Source organism: Schistocerca nitens, chromosome 6 (genome assembly GCF_023898315.1).
Source record: "Schistocerca nitens isolate TAMUIC-IGC-003100 chromosome 6, iqSchNite1.1, whole genome shotgun sequence".
In the NCBI taxonomy this organism is placed as follows: domain Eukaryota; kingdom Metazoa; phylum Arthropoda; class Insecta; order Orthoptera; family Acrididae; genus Schistocerca; species Schistocerca nitens.
The window spans coordinates 444,720,446-444,730,180 of record NC_064619.1 but is presented as its reverse complement, the minus strand read 5'-3'; the positions used below and the strand labels follow the sequence as shown (position 1 = coordinate 444,730,180).

Sequence of the window (9,735 nt, the reverse complement as noted above, 5' to 3'; positions counted from 1 at the left end):
GGTCGTAACACATCTGAAATGTGTCCACTGTTCAAACTGCCGTCAATGCGAACAAGAGGTGACCGAGACGTGTAACCAATGGCACCCCATACCTTCACGCCGTGTGATACTCCAATATGGCGATGACGAATACACGCTTCCAATGTGCGTTCACCGCAATGTCGCCAAACACGGATGCGACCATCATGATGCTGTAAACAGCACCAGCATTCATCCGAAAAAATGACGTTTTGCCATTCGTGCACCCAGGTTCGTCGTTGAGTACACCATCGCAGGCGGTCCTGTCTGTGATGCAGCGTCAAGGGTAACCGCAGCCACGCTCTCCGAGCTGATAGTCCATGCTGCTGCAAACGTCGTCAAACTGTTCGTGCAGATGGTTGTTGTCTTGCAAACGTCCCCATCTGTTGACTCAGGGATCGAGACGTGGCTGCACGATCCGTTACAGCCATGCGGATAAGATGCCTGTCATCTCGACTCCTAGAGATACGAGGCCGTTGGGATCCAGCACGGCGTTCCGTATTACCCCCCTGAACCGACCGATTCCACATTCTGCTAACAGTCATTGGATCTCGACCAACGCGAGCAGCAGTGTCGCGATACGATAAACTGCAATCGCGATAGGCTACAATCCGACCTTTATCAAAGTCGGAAACGTGATGGTACGCATTTCTCCTCCTTACACGAGGCATCACAACAACGTTTCACCAGGCAACGCCGGTCAACTGCTGTTTGTGTATGAGAAATCGGTTGGAAACTTTCGTCATTTCAGCACGTTGTAGGTGTCGCACCGGCGCCAACCTTGTGTGAATGCTCTGAAAAGCTAATCATTTGCATAGCACAGCCTCTTCTTCCTGTCCGTTAAATTTCGCATCTGTAGCAGGCCATCTTCGTGGTGAAACAATTTTAATGGCCAGTAGTGTAGATCGACGCTGCGGATTGGAGGGCCCGGTCAGTTTCAGACAGTCAGTCCCAAGAAGTCACAGTCGGAGTCATAGTCGCAGTCAGTCAGTCACAGTCTCTAGCTCAGAATCAGTTCCTAGCGACCAGAGTAGTGTACATAGCAAGTCTTGTACTTCATCACCGGTGAGGCTAGCTTGGACTATTACGGAAGAATTTGTACCACAACTTGCTTAATGATAAGTAGCTTCTTGTTCTTAAGAATAAAGAACCCTGTTAATATACGTGTGCAGTTGTGTTTTAGAAAGAGGATACCTGTCACCAAACAACATCCTCTCCCTTGCTTCCGCAGGTACAAGACTCTATAGTGTCAATGGCGACACAAAAGTCTATGGTCACAAATTTGTTGACAACAGACTACCGGTTTCGGTCTATATTGACCTTATTCAGATCTGTTTTATAAAAACATGTCCTAATAAAACAAATCTGAAGATGGTCATTATAGCTCGAAACCGGTAGTCTGATGAAAACAAATTTGTGACCATAGTCGTGAAGTAAAGGAAATTTACTCCATATTCGGGTCACCGATCAATTTGCGACCATGTTGCAGCTTCTGATTTTAAATCAAACACTGGACATTTTTATACAAATTTCGAGTATAAGACGCACCTGAATTTTGTCCGCAATTTTTTTCGAAGAAAAAAGTGCGTCTTGTAGTCCGTATAATACTTTATGGTGATAGTCAATTTTACATGAGTGACGACGCGATTGTGGGTGAAGAACCGGAGGAAGGAATTGTTCTCAAATATGGACTTGGAAGAAGAAATGAAAGAGGCGATCGACTAGTCGAGTTCTGCTCGAGGCACAAATTAGTTGTTGGAAACACACTTTTCCAACATCACAAACGATGAAGATACACATGGAAGTCCCCTGGAGACCGGAGGAGACAACAGATTGATTGCATTCTAGTGAAAGCACGTTTTAGGAACCAGGTAAAAGATTGCATGAGCTATCCATCTGCAGACATAGGCAGTGATCATAACCTGGTCCTGATGAAAAGTTCACTGAGATTCAAACGTCTGAAGAAGAAGCCTGTAAAACTTAAACGGGAACTAGAAAAACTGAAAACTGAGGGACTGACAAAGCGCTATGCTCATGAAACAGACAACCTGGCTAAAATTTTTCAGCATGGTGGAGTAAATGAAGACTGGAATAAAATTAAATCTGGTATATACAAAGCAGCAGAAAAGATGGTTGGAAGAACTGAACCCAAAAACAAGAGGAAATGGATTACGCAGATATTATTGAGCTTATAGAAAACAGGAGATTATACAAAAATGCAACTGATGACCAAGGAAATGCTGAATACAGAAGACTAAGGAATTTAGTTAATACAGAAGCTAGGAAAACAAAAGAAAATTTTCTTGAAGAATTGTGCAGGGAGGTGGAAGAAAATATGCAAAACGGAAGAACTGATTTAGCCTACAGAACAGCAAATCAATTGTTTAACAAACGTAAAAGAACAATCTCAGGCACAATTGAAAATAAAGAGGGGAAAGAGATGGAAAGAATACATAGAGGAGTTGTATGTCGGAACACCTCTTTCGGAGGAAGTAATAGGAAGAGAAGAGCAAGTAGACGAAGATGACAAGGCAGATGACATTCTGGAAGAATAATTTGACAGAGCTTTAAAAGAACTACGGGACAACAAAGCGACGGATATTGATGACATCCCTGCAGAACTAATAAAAAATGCCGGTGACAGCATGAAAATGATGCTGCTTGAACTTATTAGGTCCATTTATAACACAGGAGAGACACCGACAGACTTCCAGAAATGTATCATTGTTTCTGTACCAAAGAAGGCAGCAGCTACAAAATGTGAACAGTACCGAACTCTTGGCTCTGAGCAGTATTGGACTTAACATCTTAGGTCATCAGTCCCCTAGAACTTAGAACTACTTAAACCTAACTAACCTAAGGACACCACACACATCCATGCCCGCGGTAGGATTCGAACCTGCGACCGTAGCAGTCCCGCGGTTCCGGACTGTAGTGCCTAGAACCGCACGGCCACCGCGGCCGGCTACCGAACTCTAAGCCTAATATCATATGCATCAAAAATTCTCATAAAAATAGTTCTGAAGAGAACTGCAGAGAAGGTGAAGGATATGCTGAATGAAGATCAGTTTGGTTTCAGAAGGGGATTGGGAACAAGAGAGGCGATTCTGGCACTGAGAGTCGTTATCGAAAAGCATTTACAGAAAAATAAACCAACTTATAATGCTTTTGTAGACATGGAAAAGGCATTTGATAACGTTATCTGGCAAGAGATGTTCAGAGTGCTGAGGAAAAGTGGAATAAAGTACAAAGACATCCGTGTGATTCTCAGTTTCTATAAGAATGAGGAGGCAGTGACTAGGAGCTGTCACCAGGGACAAGAAGCAAATATTAGAAAAGGGGTAAAGCAAGGATGTGCTCTCTCTCCTCTTATATTCAATGCTTACATCCAGGAAGCTATAGACCAAGTTAGGGAAACTACTGAGGTGGGGACCAAAATTAATGGGCAGAAGATAGACATGCTACGTTATGCAGATGATATTGCTATAGCCACGGAGACAAAAGAAGATCTAGAGGAAGTCCCCAGAACAATGGAAAAAATTCCAAGCAATCAGTAAGGAATGAGAATAAACAGGAAAAAGACTAAAGTGATGGTATGTAGTACAGGAGCAGAATATGAACATCTGAGAATGACAATTGGAAGAGAGGAGCTGGAAGTGATAGAGGAATTTACACTACTGGCCATTAAAATTTCTACACCAAGAAGAAATGCAGATGATAAACGGGTATTCATTGGACAGATATATTATACTAGAACTGACATGTGGTTACATTTTCACGCAATTTGGGTGCAAAGATCCTGAGAAATCAGTACCCAGAACAACCACCTCTGGCCGTAATAACGGCCTTGATACGCCTGGGCATTGAGTCAAACAGCGCTTGGATGGCGTGTACGGATACAGCTGCCCATGCAGCTTCAACACGATATCACAGTTCATCAAGAGTAGTGACTGGCGTATTGTGACGAGCCAGTTGCTCGGCCACCATTGACCAGACGTTTTCAATTGGTGAGAGATCTGGAGAATGTGCTGGCCAGGGCAGCAGTCCAACATTTTCTGTACCCAGAAAGGCCCGTACAGGACTGCAGCATGCCGTCGTGCACTATCCTGCTGAAATGTAGGGTTTCGCAGGGATCGAATGAATGATAGAGCCACGGGTCGTAACACATTTGAAATGTAACGTCCACTGCTCAAACTGCCGTCAGTGCGAACAAGAGGTGACCGAGATGTGTAACCAATGGCACCCCATACCTTCACGCCGGGTGATACGCCAGTATGGCGATGACGAATACACGCTTCCAATGTGCGTTCACCCCGATGTCGCCAAACACGGATGCGACCATCATGATGCTGTAAACAGAACCTGGATTCATCCGATACAATGACGTTTTGCCATTCGTGCACCCAGGTTCGTCGTTGAGTACACCATCGCAGGCGGTCCTGTCTGTGATGCAGCGTCAAGGGTAACCGCAGCCACGCTCTCCAAGCTGATAGTCCATGCTGCTGCAAACGTCGTCGAACTGTTCGTGCAGATGGTTGTTGTCCTAAAAACGTCCCCATCTGTTGACTCAGGGATCGAGACGTGGCTGCACGATCCGTTACAGCCATGCAGATAAGATGCCTGTCATCTCGACTGCTAGTGATACGAGGTCGTTGGGATCCAGCACGGCGTTCCGTATTACCTTCCTGAACCCACCGACTCCATATTCTGCTAACAGTCATTGGATCTCGACCAACGCGAGCAGCAATGTCGCGTTACGATGAATCGCAATCGCGACGGGCTACAATGCGACCTTTATCAAAGTCGGAAACGTGATGGTACGCATTTCTCCTCCTTACACGAGGCATCACAACAACGTTTCGCGAGGCAACGCCTGTCAACTGCTGTTTGTGTGTGAGAAATCGGTTGGAAACTTTCCTCATGTCAGTAAGTTGTAGGTATCACCACCGGTGCCAAACTTGTGTGAATGCTCCTGAAGCTAATCATTTGCATATCACAGCATCTTCTTCTTGTCGGTTAAATTTCGCGTCTGTAACATTTCATCTTCGTGGTGTAGCAAATTTAATGGCCAGTAGTGTACTTACCTGGGAAGCACAATCACAGGGGATAGTAGAAGCCGGGAAATACAAAACGCCAAAATTGCATTTAATCGGAGAAGGAACTTACTCACCAGCAACAACATGTCTGAGAATAAGGAAATGTGTCATTTGGGGTGTGGCCCTATACGGATGTGAAATTTGTACAGTTGGAAGAGAAGAGAGAAGACGGCTAGAGGCCCTGGAGATGTGGTGCCATAGAAGGATGACGAAGATCAGCTGGAGAGACAAAGTAACAAATGAATAGGTACTTAGAAGAGTACAGGAAACCAGATCTCTGTGGAGGCACATCCAAACAAATGAAGACAAACTTGTTGGGCACATCCTACGACACAACAACATCATTGGAACAATAGCAGAAGGAGTTACCGAGGGAAGGTGTCGGCGGGGGCGACCAAGGATATCGTCCATGGAACAGATCATTAATGACCTTGGATGTAACACATACGTGGAAATAAAAATGTCGTGTCACCAGGGCGTTCCGTCGGGTAGACCTTTCGCCTGGTGCAAGTCTTTCGATTTGACGCCACTTCGGCGACTTGCGCGTCGATGGGGATGAAATGATGATGATTAGGACAACACAACACCAAGTCCCTGAGCGGAGAAAATCTCCTACCCGGCCGGGAATCGAACCCGAGCCTTTAGGATTGACATTATGTCATTCTGTCGCGCTGACCACTTTTTTTTTTTTTGCATTTTTCTTCGTTGTTGATCGTTGTGTTTGGTCCTTTCGGACGTCACATGACATCCGCTCAAGTTCGTTGTTGATCCTTTCCCTCAGTTTTTATTACAGAGGCCAACCAGCTCTCTGACCGAAAACACGACACCCAGTCCCTGAGCGGAGAAAAATCCGCGTTTGTTTTTGTTCGCTTTTGTTCGTTGCATCTGTTCGGGGCGGACGTCATAAGACATCAATTTTAAGTTCGTTGTTGATCGTTAACTCAGTTTTTCTTATTGCAGAGGGCAGCTAACCCTCTGACCGAACACGCTGAGCTACCATGCCGGCGGAAATGTGGAACGCTTCACGATTTTGCGTGTCATCCTTGCGCAGGGGCCATGCTAATCTTCTCTGTATCATTCCAATTTTAGTATATGCACCGGCGAAGTGAGTACGACCACTCAGCTACCGGGGGAGGATGTGGAAATGAAGAGGAAGGCAGACAGAAGAGAGAAATGGCGCTCTGCTGCAAACCAGCCTCAGGGTTGAACACTAAAAGAAAAGAGAAGACGAGGTAAGGAGACGTGCATCGATTTTTGCATCCAGAACCCTGCGTGACGACACGTCAGAGATCGTTGCGCAACTGAGCAGGTAGCTCTGATTCACCACCACATACCGTCGCGGATCGGTGCGCCGAAACACCTAGAAAGGAGATGGCGAGGCACGCCGTCAGGCCGGTTGACGACGAAAGCCGGCAGAGGCGCGTGTCCGGAGAGCGGAAGAGAAGGCGGCGTGCGTCCGAGGCGCGGGCGCCCGGGAAAGCCGCGAGGGGCTGCGACGCCGCGGGAGAAAGCGACCGGCCAGCGCGGCGGGTGTTACGTCCCAGCTGGACCAGGCCGCGGGCCGCAACCTCTGTCCCGCACGGCGAGCGACGGCGAACATTAAGGTGCGACGCCACGTCTGTGAAACCTGCTGCACTAACAAGGATACGTACACGGAGTAACATAAACACGGAGTTTCAGAGATGCTAATTCATTAGCTCCGTACCAGAAATCTTACACAACCGCTCGCTCGACGACAGACGCGTACCTAAAGACTGGAAATATGCACAGGTCACTGCATTACCGAAGAAAAGAAATGGGAGTAATTCGGTGAATTGCAGACCCATAGCAGCAATGCGAGTTTGCAACTGTGTTCGAACGTTACGAATTACCTCGAAGGAAACGATCTATTGATAGACAGTCAGTACTGATACAGGTAATTTCGTGGAACACAACTAGCTCCTTATTTAGACGAAGTAGTGAGTGCTATGGACCGGGGATGTCAAATTGATTCCATATTTCTAGATTTCCAGGAAGCTTTTAACATCGTTCCTCACAACCGACTACTAATCAAACTGTGTGACTATGCGGTCTCAGTTGTGCTAATGGATTCGTGGTTTGCAATGAAGAACGTCACAGTTCGTACTAATTGACGGAGAGTCACCGACTGAAACAGTTCCCCAAAGAAGTGTGGCAGGCATTCTGTTGTTTCTAATCTGTAGAAACAATGTAGAGTCTGAGCAGCCATCTCAGATTGATTGCAGATAATTCTGTCATCTTCCATCATGTAAGATAACCATAAACCAACTGCAAAATGAATTAGACAAGATACCTGAATAGTCTGAAAACTGGCATTTGCGTCTAAATAGTGGAAAGTGTGAAGTCATCGGTTAAATTCCGGTTACCGAATAAATCACACAAACATAAAAGCTGTCCGTTTAAATGCTTATGGATTACAGTTACGAGTAACATAAATTGCAAAGATCAAGCAGGTAATGTTGTGCGGAAAGGAAAACAAAAATTGCGTTTTAATGACAGAACACTTAGAAGTTGCAACAGATCTACAACACGACCCTTGTCTGTCCTCTTCTAGGTTTCTCCATTCTGGTATGGGATTCCTATCATATAGGACGGACGGATGACACCTAAAAATTTATCACGCAATAGAGGAGAGAGTTTCACGAATATGATACGCAAGTTGAAGCGGTAATCATTAAAACAAAGACATTTTTCGTTGGGGCAACACCATTTTACGAAATTTCGATCACCAATTTTCTCCTATGAGAGCGAAAATATTTTTTCGATGCTCACCTACAAAGGGAGAAGTGATTATCGCAATAAAATATAACAAATCAGATCTTTCAAGGGCCAGCCGTTGTGACCGAGTGGTTCTAGGCGCTTCAATCCGGAACCGCGCTGCTGCTACGGCCGCAGGTTCGAATGCTGCCTCGGGCATGGATGTGTGTGATATCCTTAGGTTAGTTAGGTTTCTTCTAAGTCTATGGGAGTGATGACGTCAGATGTTAATCCCATAGTGCTTAGAGCCATTTGAATTAAGCTTCAAAGGAAAAATGTAGTGTTCATTTTCCCCCCTTGCTGTTAGAGAATGGAACAGCAGAGAAATACCTTGAAGGTGGATCGATAAACCCTCTGCTAGGCTCTTAATTGTCAGTTGCAGAGCAGTCATGTAGGTGTAGAAAATATTAGGCGCCTGGTACAATGTAGATGCCTTTTGCACTCGTACGTAACCAAACATCACTCTAATATCGTGTAATACCGCATCTGTCCTCGAAAGTGGCCCTAATTTGGCGGGGAAGGGCGTCAACACTTTCCTTGAGGTACGCCAAATCCAGACGAAACCAGTCATCGATGACTAGATCTTAAAGAGTTCTCAAATCGCGTTTATATTCATCACTACATTTCACCCACTGTTTCAAATAATCCTAGACATTTAGCGGGTCAGTTGCAAAGTTTCCATATGTCGATGCAGCTACTATGTATCGAATGTTATTTTCATGCACTTCTGCTGGGCATAAGATCACAGGTGGCGCGGGAAGACGTTGGAAAACCTGTGCGGAGTGACTTCTGAGGAGAGACAATTCTAAAGAGCGTGGGAATCTTATTGCGATGAGTACCGTTTATCCAAGTAGTCTGTTTGCGAGTTGGCGAAGCCGGCGAATGTGAAAGAAAAGACCTGGTTGTCGTCATAGACTGCAGTGTAACTTACGACACGGTCTAGTTTGCGCTGGATTGTGACAATCTATACAGGGTTATTACAAATGATTGAAGCGATTTCACAGCTCTACAATAACTTTATTATTTGAGATATTTTCACAATACTTTGCACACACATACAAAAACTCAAAAAGTTTTTTTTAGGCATTCAAAAATGTTCGATATGTGCCCCTTTCGTGATTCGGCAGACATCAAGCCGATAATCAAGTTCCTCCCACACTCGGCGCAGCATGTCCCCATCAATGAGTTCGAAAGCATCGTTGATGCGAGCTCGCAGTTCTGGCACGTTTCTTGGTAGAGGAGGTTTAAACACTGAATCTTTCACATAACCCCACAGAAAGAAATCGCATGGGGTTAAGTCGGGAGAGCGTGGAGGCCATGACATGAATTGCTGATCATGATCTCCACCACGACCGATCCATCGGTTTTCCAATCTCCTGTTTAAGAAATGCCGAACATCATGATGGAAGTGCGGTGGAGCACCATCCTGTTGAAAGATGAAGTCGGCGCTGTCGGTCTCCAGTTGTGGCATGAGCCAATTTTCCAGCATGTCCAGATACACGTGTCCTGTAACGTTTTTTTCGCAGAAGAAAAATGGGCCGTAAAGTTTAAACCGTGAGATTGCACAAAACACGTTAACTTTTGGTGAATTGCGAATTTGCTGCACGAATGCGTGAGGATTTTCTACCGCCCAGATTCGCACATTGTGTCTGTTCACTTCACCATTAAGAAAAAATGTTGCTTCATCACTGAAAACAAGTTTCGCACTGAACGCATCCTCTTCCATGAGCTGTTGCAACCGCGCCGAAAATTCAAAGCGTTTGACTTTGTCATCGGGTGTCAGGGCTTGTAGCAATTGGTAAGGCTTCTGCTTTAGCCTTTTCCGTAAGATTTTCCAAACCGTCGG

The 9,735-nt window shown here is 45.5% G+C and overlaps 1 non-coding gene across 1 annotated transcript; it reads right to left on the bottom strand.

The window, feature by feature from the left end:
• Positions 1 to 6,120: 6,120 nt before the first annotated feature.
• Positions 6,121 to 6,227, bottom strand: LOC126191734 (U6 spliceosomal RNA). The gene has a single exon (XR_007538454.1). It is a non-coding gene; the product is annotated as a U6 spliceosomal RNA (small nuclear RNA).
• Positions 6,228 to 9,735: the final 3,508 nt, after the last annotated feature.